General features: G+C 42.5%; 1 long non-coding RNA gene across 1 annotated transcript in view; it reads left to right on the forward strand.

Moving 5' to 3' along the window:
• Nucleotides 1–7,729: 7,729 nt before the first annotated feature.
• The window catches only part of LOC109303695, a 25,965-nt gene continuing 13,962 nt past the window's right edge, over nucleotides 7,730–19,732 (forward strand). The window contains exon 1 of the long non-coding RNA XR_002099173.1: nucleotides 7,730–7,801. This is a non-coding gene — a long non-coding RNA (uncharacterized LOC109303695). The remainder of the gene's footprint in view (nucleotides 7,802–19,732) is intronic.

Consider the following 19,732-nt stretch of genomic DNA (forward strand, 5'->3'; position numbering starts at 1 on the left):
GACCACAGGGAAACCAACTAATGATACCCAGGAATGAAGAGCCATCAGAGGAGAAAAAGGACACAAAAGAAGGGATTTTAGAGAAGCAAAAGGTCCCCATGGGGGGAACTGGAGGTCACCACGGGCAGAGGGCATACCACTGGTCCATCTCACCAACCCCATTGTGGGAGTAGGCCTCTGTCCTTAACTTCCAAGGATGCTGACACCTAACATTCAAGAAAGAACCACAGGGTGAAGCTTGCATATTGGTCAGATGTACCTTCTCTCTGTGAACCCTGGGACTGATAGAATCGAGGGGTTATTTTGTTCATTTTGCTTGCATTAGTCTTATTTATTATCACTATGTATCAATAAAATTAATCTATTACTGAATGGAAGAAGTTGTTGTTGGTCTGAGGGGTTGGGTTCACCCAAAATAAGGTCATAAATCCAGTGCCAACAGCCATCTGATCTAACTTGGTTTATTTGTGTGGATCTTACATTTAGATAACATAACTAGGGTTATGTTGATCTAAATGCTAACCACTATACATATTTAGGAAGATAAGATTGGGCAAAAAATGGCCAGTCCAACCTAACTTTAGTTCACCTACAAGTTCAACTATGTAGATTGTTCTAACCCATGCCCAGTCTAACCTGAATGTATGTATGGGCAAACCTGAATGGACAACCTCCTCCCTCCCATGGGCCTGCCAGTCCCCACTGAAGACTCGCCAGCTCTTTTTCCAGAACTGATGACCCCTCTCTACTCACCCTGACTTACTTAGATCAGGTTCTCAGTCTGACTCCTGGTACTGGAAAATGGGTGTACATAAGGGACCTGATCTATAATCATACAACTGAAAGTGTGCTGGGTCTAGGAACCTTTGTACATGTTTGCAATGTAGTCCCAGGCCTAGAAAATCCCAGCCACTTGCCCCATCTCCCAGACTATACTTTCCCTTCTCTCCCCACTACTTTGACAGGGCTTTCTTTAGGTCTCTGACTGGAGACTCCTCAAGTCACTGGAGAAGTACCATCAGCCCTGCCCTGTAGAATATCCTTCAAATCCAGTGGGGAGACAGGCACACCAGAGTTAGCATCATCTCACAGGCTATGAGCATCAATACAATGATTATCTGACACCAGCTTTGCTGGGTCAGTCACATAATCTGGATGTCTCTCACCCTTGGATAGACAACCACTCCCATAGACCCACCAGACCTCCTGATCCTGCCAACCCCTACCCCTCATGGATCCACTAACCTTTCCAATCTCGTTGATCCTTTCCCTGATCCTGCCAAACCCCTTCCCCTCATACCAACTTACTTAGATCAGGGTCCCAGCACCACTGAATGTCTGTACAGCCAGCATATGATCTACAATCACGCCACTTAAAGTAAGCCATGTGATTGTAGATCACATCCTGGGAACATTTAAAATGGCTATGTAATCTGGACTTTTGTAGCTTCAGCAAGTAAAGATCTTCCACTCTTTAAGGTTATCACCCTGGGTTTGCAAAAAAAGAAAGAAAGCCTAGGAATACCTGAAGTATCAGTCACTTTGGGATCACACTTACATACAGGCAATCCGTGAAACAGAACAAATGATTTATTGCCAAAATCATAAGACATAAAAGCAAAAGCAACTGCATTTTGAGAGACAGAGAAGAGAAAAATAAAAGACAAATACTATAAAACTGAGCACAGCTTAATGCTAACTAGAAAGAGATACCTAAAACTACAGAAGTAAATCTAATTTGGGAGAATATCTATGCATGCCTCATGATAACCTTAAACACAAGTTGGTTATGGGTGAATCTGTAATGCATACACCTCAAGGCTATATAGCCCCTGACAGAATCCCTACCTGACCATGCCAAAAATGTCATGTACATGATCAAAACTGGACACACAGATGACCAGGACAGGAACACTGTGTCACTCATAGCATTCCATCCTGAATTTGGCAGATAAACTATTCCTTTACTTGCAATTTAATACTGTAACTTTGTGTTCACTTTAAAATCTAATATTGCTGCAGAATTTAATATATTTAATATATATGAGTCCACTTAACGTTTTCATCTTCCATATGCTATACTTTCTTGCTTCATTTTTATGCATTTTCCTTTCTGCTTGCCTAGAATAACTGTAGCTGGTCCCCTGCATATCATGCTATTTCTCCTCTTTAAAGCATTATTTCGTGTTTTCTCATGGCGTACACTATCTGTAAAAAAATAAATTTCATTTTGAATATGAAATTCTGCTATGAATGTTGTTAATAGGGGTTACTACACAGACCATGCATCCTTAGACCTTGCATCCATACATATATTTCAAGGCCCTACATCTAGTCTGTTAAAAGATTGATTAGAAAGGGAAAATGTGATCACAAAATATATGTTTAAAATATCACTTTTGAGGAAAAAAAGTGAACAATAACAAGATCGTAGAATAGGATGGTCAATCTCATATGAACAGAAGTGTGTAACTTGGGCCTATGAGCATGAACTCATTGGACCCTAAGTCCAAAAGGGGTAGGATTCCAGATATATGCATCTCTTTTCCATTTTCTATGAGGTGTCTTACACATTCCTGTTTAGCACATTGGTTGGTATAACTCCAAAACAAAAGATAATCAAGTTTCTTCATCCAAAATACAGAGCAGCTAGGCACCTAATTCAATTTTCTGAATTTCACATAATAGCACATACATTTAGATTTTAAACCAGACACACAGCATTTCTGTGACTAGGTCTCTTTTACCGTCTGGATCCTTGAACACAGGACCTTACAATGCTTAGTGGAATAACACTTCAATATCTAGTATCTAGGAGTATTTAGACCATATGCATCTTTGCTTATTTGTGCATGAAGACATGAAGATGGTCTGATTTTTTTTTACTTCAATCCAGAAAAATCTTCTTGGTTTGGAAGTCATCACAGTAATGCTGATCAGAAACTAGGCTTCTGAAAGAAACAGTGGTTAGAAATCCCTGTGAGATAGTTGCCAGAATCCTGATAATTAATTGCACCAGTGTCAAAAAGCTTCTTATCACAATATGTATAAACAACTTTGCATGTGTGATCTGGTATGAATGGATTAATTTCATCTTTCAGAAGGGAAGGAAATAGCTACCATATATGATTAAATAATCAAGTGGTCAGATGTCTTTGCCTTTACATAGTATTGATCCCTTCTGTCAGATTGTTAGCTGTTTATTTTGTTATTATTTTGCTTGCACACCTTTTATCTATTTTGCTTCCTTCATTTGTCTTCAGGAAGTATAAGGATTTTAAATCAGAAGGTATATTTCCAGATGTGCCAAACGCAGCACAAAAATAAGAAAGGCCAAGATTAAACTGTGACTTGCCAGTGAATTAGTGACAGCCTATTTTCTGTAGTACTCTAAAGATCTGTTGCTAGAACAGGTAGAAAAAGGGAATATGGTAGGTCACCATTCTAACACATCCACCTTCTTCCAAAATAATACAATTAAATTCTAAATTGCCTTTAAATATGCTTATTGTTGACAGTTCTTCATGATTCCTGATGATCCTGATGATTGTCTTCCATGACTGCCTTATCTGTGGGTCCAAAGATGGTAAACAAGGCCAATCTGGGATTGACAGGTTCTACTGCACCTTGGGCACGTGCAGGGTGGGTGGCTCTGGATTCTTGATTTGGTCCACAATACACTGTTTCTGCCATTCCCGCTTTTCCATCTCCTCTTGTCTTTGTGAGGTTTCAAAGTACTGAGATCCTTGAAACAGACTCTTCCTCCATTTGGGCTGTCCTGGATGATAGTCTCCTACAAGTTGATGTTGATGATGTGTTTTTTTAAGTTGGCCTTGAAATGAAATGTCCTTGAAGTGATTTCTCTTTCCTCCTCTTTAATATACACCTTCACTGAGCTAGGAGAAAAAAACTTGCTTTGGGAGTCTGGAGTCAGACATCTAGATGATGTGGCTGACCCAATAAAGTTGATTTTGGATCATCATTGCCTCCATGCTCATGGTGTTTGCTTGTGAGAGGATGCTAACTATCTGTCTTCTCACTGGATTTGAAGGATCTTCCATAGGCAGTGCTGATGGTACTTCTCCAGCAACTTGAGGTGTCTCTTGTATGTTGTCCATGGCTCAGTTCCGTACAATAAGATGGGAATCACACCTGTTTGATAAACCGTGATCTTCATTTCAGATCTGATGCCGTGATCTTTGAACACCCATTTCCTTAGGCATCAAAAGGCTTCACTTGCACATTTTAGGCAAGGTTAGGTGTTTTCATTAATGTCAGACTTCTTCAAGAGATGGTTTCTGAGGTACGGGAAACACTCAACATTCTCACATCATGAATCTAAATTACCAGAGCTGGGGACTGATCATTAAGAGTTTGTCGTTTGAATGTTAAGCATGAGTCCTATTTTCTTGTATGCCTTGGTCAAGGCATCAATAATTGTCTGAAAAATCTGTTTTCAAATAAGCAAATGCTACAGAATCATCAGCATACTGGAGCTCAATGATTGAGGTTGGGGTAATTTTGGTTTTGGCTTGGAGCCAGCTGACATTAAACAGTCTACCATCCATTTTGTAGTTTACCTTCACTTGACTGGAAGCTTGATGGTAGTCAAATGTAGCACCATGGTAAAGAATATCAAGAAGATTGTTGGAGTGACTATGCAGCCTAGCTTAACTCCAGTCTTAACCTCAAAGGGATCTGTGATAGACCTGTTACTGAGAACCATCACTCACATAGCATCATGGATCAGGCAAAGACTGGTGATGAATTTTGGTGGGCATCCTAACCTCAGAAGGATCCTTCACAGCACTTTTTGGTTGACAGAGTCAAAGTCTTTTGTGATGTCAAAGAAGGTCAGGTACAGATGGTGAGCAGTGAAGATCATGTGGGTTGTGCCCCTTAGTGCCCTAAATTCAGATTGAGATTTCAGGAGGAGCTCTTCAGTGGAAGGAGCTGGTTCAAGAGGGTTATCACAATGAATTTTCCTGTGGTGGAAAGCAAAGTAATCCCTCTGTAATTTTCATAGTTGGGCCTTTCTCCTTTCTTGAAGATTATCATGATTATGGTGTCCCTGAGGTCATCTAAGATTTCCTCATCATTTCATATCCTTAAGATGAGGGCATGGAACTGTTATGCAAGATCCTTTCTCCCTTCCTCCTTCTCCCTCTTCCCCCTGCCTCATGTAAAGATTTCAGCAGGAATTCTATCTGCTCCAGATGTCTTATCATTCTTAATCTGCTGCATGGCTTTCCTCCCCTCATCAAAGGTTGGAGGGATTCAGAGGTCATCTCTGACTGGGTGTCATGCAATGGAATTGGAAATGCTTTCATCAACAACAGAGTCTCAATTAGGAAGGTCTTAAAAATACTTCTTTCAATAGACATTGATGGATCCCCTTTCCTTGATCAGATCTTCTTCATCCTTATGTCTCAAGGGGATCGGTCCCTGAATGCTTGGAATGTATATGGTTTTGATGGCACTAAGAAACCATGTGTATCCTGGATATCAGCAAGATATTGACTCTTCTTCACCTTGTTTGGTGGCAGAGAGGTGCTGCTACCCAGCATTCCCACAGGTGGCAGATAGTGGAGTTACCTTCAGGGAAGGTCAGCTGTGAAATAAGACAGGGTAAATCTGATGAATAAACAGTCACAGACTATGCAGAAGCAGCACTACCAGGATGTAGTAGGGATAGCAGAAGGCAATGCTCTCTTCCCTGAAAAGCTACATATATCCACTGATGGTGCTGTGACATGGTGAGTACAGGTTGCCACTATAATAAGCCTGTCTGGCTCCCAGCCATGGGTCTACAAGTCCTCAACAGCAGAGCTGGTGGAATAATATGTTAGAATCTCAATGGCCATGAAGGTGGACAAAGGCTGCAGTGGAACAAAATCTTGGTGGAATTAAGATCCCATTCTGTCAAGAACCATGTAGAAGGTGATGTACAGCAGCTTCTCCACAATAAAAGAAACTGCACACAGGCATCTTCCATGAAAACAACTTCAGCAAAAGACCCTTATGGACAATCCTAATGAATGCCCACGGCTCTTTACTGCAATTGTGACTTGAGAACTCAGGTGACACAACACTGACATAGCTGTACTGAGCAAGACCTGGTGTGTAGGAGATGGAAAGCTCAAAGAACATGGAGGTGGCTGTACTCTTCTGGAAGGGTTAACAGGAAGGAGAACACCAACTTCATGGAGCTGGCTTGGTCAATAACTCATAACTCATTAACTCATAATTCAACTCAATTCTCTATTAGAATTAATGTTTACCTCATGACTCTCTGTCTCAAATTATCAGGGAGCCGATAAGTCACTGTCATCAGCACGTGTCCCAACTCTTGATGCTGCCCACGAAGCCCAGGAGGAATTCTATGCCAACCTTGATCAAGTCCTTTCTAGCATTCTGAAGGAAGACAGGCTTATTCTGCTTGGTGACTTCAACACCAGAGTCAGAAGGGATTTGCACCTCGGGAATGGAACCATCAACAAGGAAGGAGTGGGACAGGTTAACTCCAATGGGATCCTTCTCTTGATCATATGTGCGGCACATAGACTTGTCATCACCAACATCCTGTTTTGCCAAGAAAACAGGTACAAGACATCATGGCAACTCCTGTAATCTAAAAGTTGGCACTTGACTGACTACATCATCATTTGCACCTAGGATCACAAAGGTGTCTGCATCACTTGAGTTATGCTAGGGGCTTACAATTGCTGGACCAATCACCTATTCAAAGAAACTGAGTCAGTAACAAGCCAAGGCAAAAGTCCAAAGGAGAACCTGTGATATGAAGAAAAGATGGTGGGAAGATAAGGTGAAGGACATTCAACATCTCACTGATATCCAAGTTCTTTACTACCACCAAAGTCATCTATTGTCTGGGCATTCCTATCTTATCCAAATCTTTTTCCAACTGCTGCATTCATGCCAGTTCATGACTAGGAAATTCCAGACCTCATAATACTACTCCCGTCATCGCTAGCTGGTCACCAAAGGGCTTGAAAAATGTGCTAAAGCTGTTTTCATGCAAGATGCCTATGTGCAGTTTCTTTTATAGTGGAGAAGCTGCTGCACATCACCTTCTATATGTTTCTTGACAGAATGGAACCTTATCCGAATAAGCCAAGGGGTCACAGTGCAGCAGCTCTACATTTTCAGCAATATAGGTAGCAACTGAGGCCTCCTCACTACCTGCCTGATGGTGGGGTCGGGTGCCTCTGGACTCCAACACTGAAGCCATGCCTTTGGCCCACATTGGCAGCAGCTGTGGTGCATATTGGCTTGAGGTTGGAGTGCTGGCATGGAAAAGTGGATCCCCCTCTTCCACATCCCCCTGCCTTTGCCCTTCTGCCTCCCTGACTCTGTTCACCAGCACCTGCATCCAGTGATAGAGGATTTTGCTGATGCTCCCCTTCACCCTTGGGTCACACATGGCCTCCAGCACGTGCATCATACTGGACTGCAATGGATCCAGCCATTTTTTGATGCCCTTCTTAAGCTGCTTCACTAGTGCCTGCACCTCTGGTGAAAGTGGCTTTCCCCAGCCAGGAACATTGATCCCCTAGAACGTCTCCATTTCATTCTCAAGCTCCTTCACTATGGGGACCAGTGCTGAGGCTCGTGGTGGCCTCGAGGAATGGCTTGAGGACCACTAAGATCTTGGAGATGCTATCTCACTAAGTTCTATTAAGGGGGCCACTGATCCTAATCTCCCCAAGCAAGGCCACCTGATGGATGGCCTTCTATTGCTCCACCAGTCTTTCCAGCATCAGGTATGTGGAGTTCCACTGTGGGATGCTCAGCGTTTCCTGCTTGTCTCACAACATCTTGCCCACCTTGATGCTCTGGTGGAAGTAGCCCACCACCTTCTTGCATTTCAAAATGAGCTGGCTGGTAATGATGGCACCATCATTGTTCCCCTTCAAGGTGCCCCTGACTGTGAGGTGGAACTTGTGTGCCACACAGTGGATGCCAACAAAGTTGGCATCACAGACTGCCTTGACCATGTTGGCCCCATTGTCAGTGACCATGAACCTACAGGTGAGGTTGCTCTGCTCAGAGAGTCACCCCTCCACCATGCAATTTATGGCCATCATGATCTCTGTTGCCGTGTGGGACTCATCACCTCTGCTTGAAGGAGAGTTCACTGATACCCTCACTGATTGCACCAGTGCCCTGTAAGGGAGAGGTAGACATGATCTACACCCTGGCTGCTCCAGATTTCTGAGGTGAAGTGAACCCATGGACCTGCCTTCTGTAGTTTCTCCCTCAAGTACTCACTGCATGTCTCATACAGGGAGGGCACCACCGTCCTGCTAAAGGTGGTGTGTGCAGGCACTTCATATGATGGGACCATGACTGCCATGAGCCACCTGAACCCTGGATGCTCAACAAAGGAGAAGGGCTGGCTATCCAGAGCAAGCATCTTCCCAATGCTCTGGGTGATTTCACTCACCTTTGGAATGAGCCCCTACCTTTGTCTCTGCCTTCCCCCCACTATTCCAGGGTGGCCTGCCTCTGCTTCTTGGGGATGAGAGATTTGGAGCAAGAGGGGGACTTCTTTTTGGGCACGTTCCCACTGGTGCCAGGCTGAGGAGGAACAAGGGCAAGGGGGTGCTGCCTCCTGAGATGCATCGCTGTAGTGGCGAAGTGTTTCACCTCCTTGCCCTGACTGATCTGCCTTCAGCAGTGCTGACAAATAGCAAATCTGGGATCATCTGCCACCTCAAAATGATCCCACACTACACTACCCACTTGCTTCTGGATTGAGGGTGGGGATCCTGCCTTATCCCCCTCCTTACAAGGCAGAGGCACAACAACAAGAGGAGCTGAGTCACCTGTCCCCACAACCTCCTCCAAAGTGCCCTCCAGAGGAGGAGACCTGCTTCTAGGGGAGCTTTGAGGGGTGTGGAGCACAAAATCAGATTTCCCCTCCTTCTCTAGAATTTCCTTCACTGTGACCCTCTGCTCCTCTGCTTCCAGATCCAGTTCCTCCTATGGCCCTGGAAGGCTTATGCTGTGAAATGAAATTGGGATGGTGAATGTCATGCTGGTGCTGGTGGTTATTACTGGTATTAGTGGAGGTGGTGCAGGTGCAGACACTGCTCCTAATTCCTTGCTCCAACTAGCAACAGAAGACTCATCACTGCCAGAAAGAGGGTGCATCTATGTTTGGGGCAGGGGGAACTTGTAGCTCTTCCTTTAACCCCTCTCCCTCCCCTGCCGAAAGATCTGGCACCTGCCTTTCCAACATGCTTCATAATGTTTGCTCTGCTGCAAAATATGTCTGTGTGTGTGTGTGTGTGCACGCGCGTGTATGTGTAAAATATATGTTGTGCTTGCCTGCACAGTGATTACACCTGATCAGGCAAAAAACAGCTTTATTTTTGTGGGGTGAAAGAATCAAGACAGGCTAACAAGAACAAATAAGAGGATTTTGGGGGAAGAATAAGTTCAAAGCAATGGATAGGGATAATGACAAGGATTGTAGGCAGAGGTAAGTAGGCAAGGATTGGATACAACTTAAAAGAAGAGAGATTAGCTACCAAGAGACTAGATAGCATGCCAGATCCTTTCAGATGCTGCTGTTCTAAGAGAGAGATAGCTCACAGAAGGCACAGATCACTTCAGACACAGCTTTATATGTTGTTTCTATGTCCCTCCCCCAGAGCACTGTGATTGGAAGGGAACTCAGAGAAAGCTCACAGTCACTGGACAGGCAGATGTCAATATCAGAGTAGTTTTTTCCCCCTTCTCAGCCTTTTCCGTATATGGAAGATAACCCCATCCCTCACCTTTTTTCTCAGTTTCTGCTTGCTGCAATCCTTCCAAATCTCCGAATCTCTCTAAATTGATTTGGAGGTGTCAGATTTGATTCGGACCTTTTTAATGGTTCTCCTGATTTGATTCAGATTTGGATATTCAGCCGGTCGGCAAATCAGGCCAAATCTTCTCCAAATCGAATTGGTTATTGAAGCTTTGCACACACCTAGTGCACATCAGCTTCCATATGACACAATTGGAGATTTATTATTATTATTATTATTATGATGGTGGTGGCTGTGACTTTGTTTTGTTATTATTATTATTATATTTAAATACTAAATATGATAAGCCCCAATATCAAAATTAATTAATTAATGAGTTAATTCATGTATCCATGAGAAAACACTCTGTGTGTGAATGCATGGCACATGTGTGCCTGCTATCTGCAATATCTGAACACAAAATGGCAACTGCTACTGAAGAGAGAAAGGAGTACTTTTTTCTTTTTAAAAGTGTATTACAGGACATGGAAAACAAACCAGGAAAGAGACATATTGCATACACCACATTGTGTTCTCAAGCTGTCTTAATACTTTGAGCATGTAGCTATTTCTTAACATCTGCTCTTTAAAGAATATGTGTTTTGTGGCTACAAGGATGTTAGCAAAGTTCTAATTATTATTTAATTATTGAGTACAGAGATAAAATTTCAATAAGCTAAAGAAATCCCTTGAAAATAAATGTGCTTTTTTGTTTCAGAATTGAATCATTTCTTGTTTCATTGTTTCTTTAAAAGAGAATGATTAGACTAGTTTAGTCTCATGTATGCTTATGAGTACAACCACCAGTTACAGTGATTTAATAAAGCCTTATTCTTTCATATTATTGCACTAATGTATGTACCATGCACTTCGCATCCACAAAAAGGCTGATTCTGAAAAATTCTAAGCCAAAATCTGTAGGAAGCTATAGTATTTTCAAATATTCAATATTACTTTACAAAAAGTGCTACAAAAGTAAAAGAACAGGATACATGTTGTGATTATTTATCTTTGATATTCTTCTTCTTCTCTGAATGCAGTTGAATACCAAGTCTATGAGAGTTTTAGCATCTAATTCAGTAGGAACTGGGTTGGTACAGCAACCTGTAAGGACAAAATTCAGTCATTTGCAATGGGTCCTTAAATTATGAGCATGAATTAGGGATGTTCTCCTGTTTTTAAACAGAATTAAAGATCACAAGAGGACTTACAGTTTACTGAATAACTTCTTCAACCTTTCTCTACTGGGCATATTATTCAGTTGTAACAAGGTACATGGCTCAGTAGCGGGAGCCTAGCTGCAGGGTAATAGCTTGCCCACCTAGGAGAACTTTGCCAGATGACAGTGATGACTGGCTGGGTGTGGAGGAAGTTAAAAAGTCCCAGGGAGATGATGCTGAGGAGGAAGGTAGCTGAAAAGAAGGGCAACAGTGCAGGACTGCAGTGAAGCCCTTGCCCTGGATTGGGGGGAGGGCAGGCATGATTTTGTTGAAATTTTGTTATTTTGTTTATTTTGAGGTAGGAAAAGGGGAAAGCTGGCTTTTGGCCCAGGCTAAAGGAGGAACAACATATAGTGGAGAATGCAGGTATTCTAAGTTTAACTCCAGCAACAGAGACAGAAGCCCTTCTAAAACAGCTGGAGGGGATGCAGCAGCAACAATAGCAGCTATTTCAGCAGCTCCAACTCCAGCAGCAGCAATTCCAGAGGGAGAAGCAGCAGCTGCTGGAGCAGTTCCAGAGGAAGCAGCAGCAGCAAAAGCAGGAGTACCTGAAGCAGCACTTGGAGTCAAGATAGCTCCATCCCCTCAAGTTGGTGAGTCACTTGTTTCCCAAAGGATACAGGGTGGAGTACTCACCAAGATGGGACCTGCAGATGACCTGGAGGCCTTCCTCATGACTTTTGAGTTGGTGGCAGAGGCCTATCAGCAGCCACAGGATGTGTGGGCTACTAAAGTGCCCCCTCTATTAACTGGAGAGGCACAGGCTGCTTAACGGGCCCTGGGAGCAGTTTTTACCTTGGATTTTAAAGCCCTTAAAGCTTTCATACTTGATCAGTTGAGTCTCACAATAAAGGCCTATCACCAGAAGTTTCAGATAGAGACTCAGGATCCAAATGCATGGCCTATAGTCATGGCTTAGAAAGTAAAGGACTTGTGCATCCACTGGCTGAACCCTGACACACAGTGTGCTGTGAAAATAGTGGAACTGGTGATCATAGAACAGTTCTGTGCCATCCTACCAGTAGAAGCCTGCAGGTGGGTGTATTATCATCAGTTGACCAGCTTGGAGGAAGCCATCTGGAAAGCAGAGGGCTTCCTGAGGGCAGAATTAAACTGTCTGGATCCCTTGAAAGCCAGCAGGTCCCAGGGCTAAGGAAGTCTGGACTGTGGAGGGTACAGGAAGGGTCTCTGAAGAGGCCTCTTGTAGGGGTATTACCTCCTTCTCCTCTGAGACCACAGCCAGGAGAAGGGCCCTTGAGTGGCCCCTCCAGAGAAAATAGCCACCTGGGAAGATAGCATCCCTGAGAAGATAGCATTCCTTCCTGCAGCCCAGGAAGAGGAAGAGATGCTCTGATGATTTCTTCCAATGTGGGGAGAAGGACTATCGATATCAGGACTGCCCTCAGATGGGACTGTGGGTGGATGTGTGGCATGATGATAGAGTCCGGACCAGAGGTGATATGGGGTCCCAGTTAAGATAGGGGATGTCCTTGTTTAGGGATCATAGACTTGGGCTCTAGCCAGACCTTTATCCATGAGTAATTTGTGAATCCAGCAGACATCCTAGTGTTTGTGTCATGTGTTTGTGGAGATACGCTATCATACCCCATACCATAGCTGAGCTTAATCACTGGGGGAGAGGAAATTAGCAAGACACCTATGGTGGTCAGCCATTTAGCTCACCTAGTGGGGTTGGGGCAAGACTGGGGCTCTATGGCCAAATTGTTGTTGCTGGCTCAGAGAGTCAGTAGAAGCCAGGCTGAGCCAGAACTCAGGGAAATATTTCCCTTGTCATACCCTGAATTCTTTGGACCTCAAAACAGATCACACCAAGAGTGGCAGTGATTCAGGTGGGAGGCCATCTTGAGCCAGAGGAAATGATCTGGGAAAGGGATAAATGTTTAGTGAACTCTGGGGGTGGCCTGGATTTCACTTGTAATCAAAAGGAAGACCCAGTACATGCCACTCCTTGTGGCAAATGGGGTCATAGTGGATGCAAGCTTAGTGGCCCAGGACCCCCATTTTGAGTTACAAGGGAACCTCTTGATGAGAATGACAAAAGACAAGAACACAGGGACCTGGCAGTTCCAACTATTAGTGCCAAAGCTGTACCATAATCAGATTTTGAAATTATCCCATGATATATAATGGGGGGGGGGAGGTCATTTACAGATATAAAAGACCCAGAATATGGTACTGGAAAAGTTTTTTCTGGCCTGGGGTACGCCAAGAAATAAAGGACTATTTTACATCCTACCCCGAATACCAACTGCTCACCCCTTGCCCCACTCACAAGACCAGAGTGGTACCTGCTCCATTGGTTAGCATATCTTTTGAGTGGCTTGGAGTGGACTTGGTGGGGCCACTTAAGCCCAGTTGAAGAGGGTCCAAGTTCATCCTGGTCCTTGTCAACTATGGCACTCACTACCCTGGGGCTCTGGAAATATGCTCAGTTTAAGCACAAACAGTGGCCTCTGAGCTATTACAGATATTCTCCCAGGTGGGCTTTCCAAGAGAAGTCTTGGCTGACTAGGGCACGGTCTTTATATACCAGTTACTAGAAGTCTGGGAGTTATTGACCATCCATCCTGTCAAGAGTTCAGTGTACCATCCCCGATGGCTGGATTAGCTGCAGGATTTAATAAGACACTGAAGGGGATGTTGAGAAAATTTGTCCAGAAGAGCCTCAGAATTGGGACCAGTTATTACCGTACTTATTGTTTGCCATTCAGGACCTCCATGGGCTTTTCCACCTGTGAATTATTGTATGGGAGGCAATCCCAGGGTATGTTAAATCTCTTACAAGAATCCTGGCAGGCCCAGGGGACAACTACATAGAATGTAGTCCAATATGTGTTGAAGCTATGGAAAAGATTAGAACTGGTGGATGCCCTTTCAAAAAACAAAACAAAACAACTCAGGGCTACACAGCAGGCACAGGAACAGCAATACAAAAAAAAAAAAAAGACTGGCTCTGGGTTTATCAGTGAGGGGATAGAGTGTTACTATTTCTTCCCTTCTCTGAGAATAGGTTGCTGGCTAAGTGGCAAGGCCGTTTTGAGGTAGGCAAGGTAAATTATGAAGTTCACCCAGCAGGGAAATGGCAGGGTTTGCAGATATATCATGTCAACCTGGTGAGGCCCTGGACGGTCCAAGAAACTTGTTTGGTTTCTATGTGTTTGCAGGGAACTGGCACGATGATTCTGGATTCAGAAGAGCTACTCAAGCATTCCAGCATGGTTGAGACAAATTGTAAAAAAAGAGGTTCAGCTGCTGGGCCTAGGGGTAATAGAAGAGTTTGCCAGTGAGTGGGAGTAGCCCACCTGTTTTGGTGCCAAAGCACAATCACACCATTCAGTTTTGTATTTCTATAAAGTCAACACAGTTTCAATGTGTAGTGCATTTCTTATGCCTAGAATAGATGAGATAGTGGATGGAACAAGGAATGCAGATTATATAACCACCCTGGATTTAACCAAAGGGTATTGGCAAATACCCACATCCTGAGAAATAACAGTCTTTGAACCCTGTGGACTCTACCATTTCCAAACTGTACCTTTTGTTCTTCAGGGGGCCTCTGTCCCCTTCCAACATCTAATGGACAAAATACCTGTCCCTGCAGCCTTTTGTTTTTCAATACACCACCACCGTTGGACTGCACATGCAAATGCAGACCTCTTTTCCACAGAGTAGGAGGATTAGGAATGGAAGAGTATGTCCAGGGATCTTCTCCTGGGAGGGGGGGATGTGCAATCAGGTACACGGCCTAGGGGCTCGAACCAAGCTGCAGGGGGTTAGAGGACAATAGCTTGCCTGTCTAGGAGGACTGGGCCAGCTGACAGGTGATTGGGTTGCCCTGGAGAACGTTAAAAGCTCCCACAGAGATGCTGCTGAGCAGGAAGGTAGTTGAGACGAAAGGTAACGGTGCAGGACTATGGTGAAGCCCTTGCCTTAGAAACGATGTCTGGGGGAGGGGGATTTTGTTGATGTTTTGTTATTCTGTTTATTTTGGGCTAGGAAAGAGGGAAGGCTGGCTCTCGGCCCTGGCTAAAGTAGGAAAAATCAATGCTTTCTTTTTTCCATTTTATTTTACCATTTAAATAACCATAATATAGAGTCAGAAATCATAACAGTGTCTAATCAATCATCTGAACTTAAATAAAATTGAGTTTTAATTAATTATATTTGTGCTGGAAAACTCAATTTCCCTGGAAAAGAACCAATATTTTTATTTAAACTACTAAATCAAGATAACTGTGCTTACTAGGCACATTAACCAGCTGCGTATAATTTGGTGTCTTTAACTAATTCACTAAAAGCATGTCAGTTTCGCCACAGCTAATCACATCTACACGGCTAAATCACACCTTAGATATTATTTTCCTGCCTAAATGCCCCTCTGCTGTTTCACTGAAATCTAGTACTATATTCTTTTTTACTGTCTTCAGTAATGTACTGTGCAATGGTGCTTTGCATAATTAAACTGCTTCTGTAGTCTGTCCCAGTGATGGGTTCATTTAAGTGGTGGTTGAAGTTGGTTGTATATTTGTTTACATATTTCTTTTTTTTTCTTTTATATTTTAAGTGTATATAGAATACAATGAAAGTATTTCTCCAAGGAAAGGATTTGTTGCAAGCCTGAAGCTCTGATTCCTCTTCTTGGCTGGAGAGGAGTAAGTTCCCCATCTTCTTGGCCAGATTTTCTGAGTATGCAGTACAGTTACCTGAACTCTAAACTAGAGAAAAGAGTCCCAACAAATTAGGAAATTGGCTGTAAGGACAAAGGGACATTATGTCACCTAATCTGACCCCCTCCCCCCACCTCAAATCTCACCCCTGCCTTTAACTCTGTAACTTTCACTCTTGATCTGGATATATTCACTACTTCCTTGGTAATTTGTTCCAATCATGCTCATGGTAAAATTGCATTTTATTTTTAACAGAAATTTGGCTGCCTTCAGCTTCCAAACACTGGTTCTTGTTATGTCTTTTTTCCACAAGATTAAAAAGCCCTTTAGTAACTGGTATTTTCTCCCTGTCCTTTCATGCTACATCTAAGTGGTATTTTTTGGTAAGTTGGAGGGACAAAGAGTTTTTTGTTTGTTTTTTAATAAGTTTTCCAGTATGAGGCATTTCCTCCAGGCCTCAGATTAAATTGGTTATTTTTTTCTTCTGCCTCTCCAAATTTGAGCACTGGAATAGGACACCATATTCCAGTATCAGTCTCATCAATGACATACAGAGATAAAATCATCCACAATTACTCACTGTTACTCAGTCAATTCTTAACCTGTTTAATATGGACTTATTTATATTTTAATTGGACTACTTTTGCAATCAGAATGTTGTGTCAAGCACCTTGCAGAATCCCAGTGTGTTAAATCTATCCAGTTCTCTTAACAAATAAGCTTGTAAACTTATCAAATAATTAAATCAAATTTGTTTGGAAGGATCTATTACCATAAAACCATGTTGAGTTACATTAATTATATTTCTAGCTTTGATACTTCATTCATTGAGTACAGTCAGCTTTTCCATTAGTATTCTTATGTGTGAAACTAACCCCTCCCTTTTTTGGATACTGTCACAATATTAACAACCTTTTAGTTTTCTGTAATTTCCCAGAATTCCAAAATGTATTAACATCAGTGGACCAGAGGTAAGTGATTTAGGACTTTGGGAGTATAAGTTATCTGGGCCTTTAAAAAATCCCTTGTAAATATTTGGTAATTTGGTATATGCAGGTAAATTTGGTCACTAATTAAATGTAATATAGACCTGTGCCCTGGGTAACACTTATGTCTATACACAGTTCTTCTAAGAAAGCATTTGTATCAGAGTTTAAACCTACATTTTTAGAAACCAGGCCAAAAAAATCAACTGAAGTGGAAATACTTCTAAATTATTCCAATAGAGGCCATGCAGTAAACCTTGTTTTGAATTTGATATGCAAGCCCATCATGAACTTACCATTTATATATTGGAGTCTTCTAGAAATATGCCAGAAGGAATTATAACTTGGGAAATAGATAACAATACTGAATAAGGCAGGACTACTATAAGGTAAAAATGTACAAGTGGACCATTCACCAGAGCACAGTTAATCATTCCTTGAAGCAATGTATAGTACATAGTGTACAAGACTCCTAGCTTGAACACAGCAAGGATTCATTTTTGTTCCTTTAAACAGGTTGCCAAGAAGTCTGACACTACCAAAAAGGGTTATTTTATCATTGAAGTCATCCACAAACACCATAATAGTGCTCTCACAGAGCTGAAAGAGGCTGCAAACCTTCCAGCTGAATGTAATGATGAACCCATTGACAGGATGACATTCATTCCAGCAGCAGGCAGCAATAGATGGATACATGAGTCAGACAGATTCCTTCAGCTGACACAGGCTAAATATGCAGTCGTAATCAGTATTTTGGAACAGTGTCCCTAATTTGACACTGATGCAGAGAGGTTTCCATGCTCCTTTCTAAAAATGGACTTTGTTGTCAAATTGGCGAGTGTGTGTGTAAAACATCCTGTCACTCTCAAAACCTCTAGTTCTGCCTGTTGACAAGACTTCACTTATTTTCAAGGCTTTTATGAATAGGAGAGACAATGAAGAAACCACATTTTCAGCTCTGTCCCAAAGTGAAGTGTCAAATCCAATGTGTGTTGAGCTGTCTGTTTCAGGAGTATGGACAAGACAAACCAACTAGCAGAAGAAACGCTTGTTCTTCTGATCCTGAGTGCTAGAGAAATCTTTAACTGCATACTATACTGTTTTCTTGAGCTATGTTATCATTGAATATCAGGGATAGATCCCATAAGAATTTTGTGGGGGGTAAGGGCTGGCATTGCTTATATAATAGAAGTAGGATAATGGTCAGAAGTGCATCTATAAAAATGCCACCCTGTTACTTCACATAAAATGATCTCTATGGCACATAATTTTTGAGCCATATCATCTCTGTTTACTTAAGAAAACTAAAAGGTTACTTCTGCCAGCACTACAGAGCCAATATGCAAAAACTGTGGAGAAGCAGGCAGCTGTTATTGTTCAGTAGCTATATGAGATTTTACTTTATGTATCTTTTCAGAAATAGTAATAGATGGCTAGAGAAAGGCACAGCCTCAGTGGTTAGATATCAAGGTACTATCTCTAAAATTATACAGAACACTGAAATTAAAGTTCAGAACTATAGTCTAAATTCCATAAACATTATCTGCTATTTTGAAATGAACCCATTTTGAGAGTGTTTAATTTTCTTAGTTTTTACTGTTCCCAAGCATGCTAGCCGATTAGTTCAGGAGCTGCAATACTCAATGAAACAGCAAAGTATAAATTAAAGTTGCAGGGAAAGCAGCTTTTTCATATGGACAATAACACCAAAGCCTTGTTCTAAAGTTGCATAACCAGCCAGGAGCAAAGGCATACCCTGAGACTGAATTACTCAATTAAACAATTATGCAGCTAATTTTAGCTGTGTAAGTGGCATTTTGGAGCATGTACAAGGATTTTAGATCTGCACAAAACACCCTAAGGAGTCCACCCAGCCACTTGGGTCCACCTGTTCAGCAACTAGGTGGGCATGTGTATATATGAAGTGTTCAATGCAGAACTGCCTAAATAGCTCCACAGTAAAGGTCTTGGCATCTACACATGCATCTGTATTAGTCTGCAGGAAACTAATAAATTCTGCCGCAGGGTAGTACTTGTAAGTAAAAGTACTATCCTTCTTCAATGTTTTTTTTTACTTCACAGGAGCATATGTGTATAGGCTGATATGGCTGGCTGGGGAATGAGGATACTTCAGTGTGGGGGCTACCTACTGTCTAGCCCTGCACTAGAGCACTGTTGTGCCCAAGCCAGTCCCTCTGCAGCACATTGATCTGGGGAAGAGCAGGCCCAGGTGGTAGGCTGACCCCCTGGGCCTCCTGCCAGCCAGTGCTGCTCCAGCTCAGCTCAACATGCTGCGGTCCTAGGCATACGTGTGAACATGGCACCTGGGAGGAATAAACTCTGGTGTAATAAGTACTGGAGTTTATTGTGTTGCATTTATTTTCATGTGTAGACATGCCCAGTGAGACCCTATTCCAGTCTGTTCAAGTCTCTGAAAAAATATTATTATACCTACTCTTATAACATACCATCATCTTGGCTTTAAAAATAAATCACAAAAAGCAGCAAGTAGTGGTAGGACTCATCCACCTTTTGTATTACCTGTTTTTCGTGGGCTGAAGTAGGAATAGAGTTCACTTATGTGGAGGAGAAGGACGATCTTTTATCCTTGTAGTCTAGTCATTAGGGTATTTGCTCAGGAAGTAAGAGACATAGGTTCTAAACCTCTCTGTACACACACCAAATGGGGTTGAAGCTATGCCTCCCACTTTCTAGAGAAGAGATTTAACAAACAGGCCATGAACAAAGAATCACTAATAGGATTCTCCACCATTTATGTTGAAGCAGGTCCAAGGGTGGACCAGAAGGAGATCAAGAAAGAGGAAGTGTGGCTGAGTAAAATAGGAACCAGCATGGAAGAGGATATGTGCCTTGGCTTCTGCCCACACTCCCAAGGAAGCAGAAAGTTATCCATTTATCTTGCATTCTCTCTGATTACCATTACATGCAAATATACAAACACCATTGGGGGCAGAAGTAAGGTCCAGAATCCAAAGAATCCTCCCAGTTATGCAGGCTGG

This window comes from Gavialis gangeticus, unplaced genomic scaffold (assembly GCF_001723915.1).
Source record: "Gavialis gangeticus isolate Ggan-Ray unplaced genomic scaffold, GavGan_comp1, whole genome shotgun sequence".
In the NCBI taxonomy this organism is placed as follows: domain Eukaryota; kingdom Metazoa; phylum Chordata; order Crocodylia; family Gavialidae; genus Gavialis; species Gavialis gangeticus.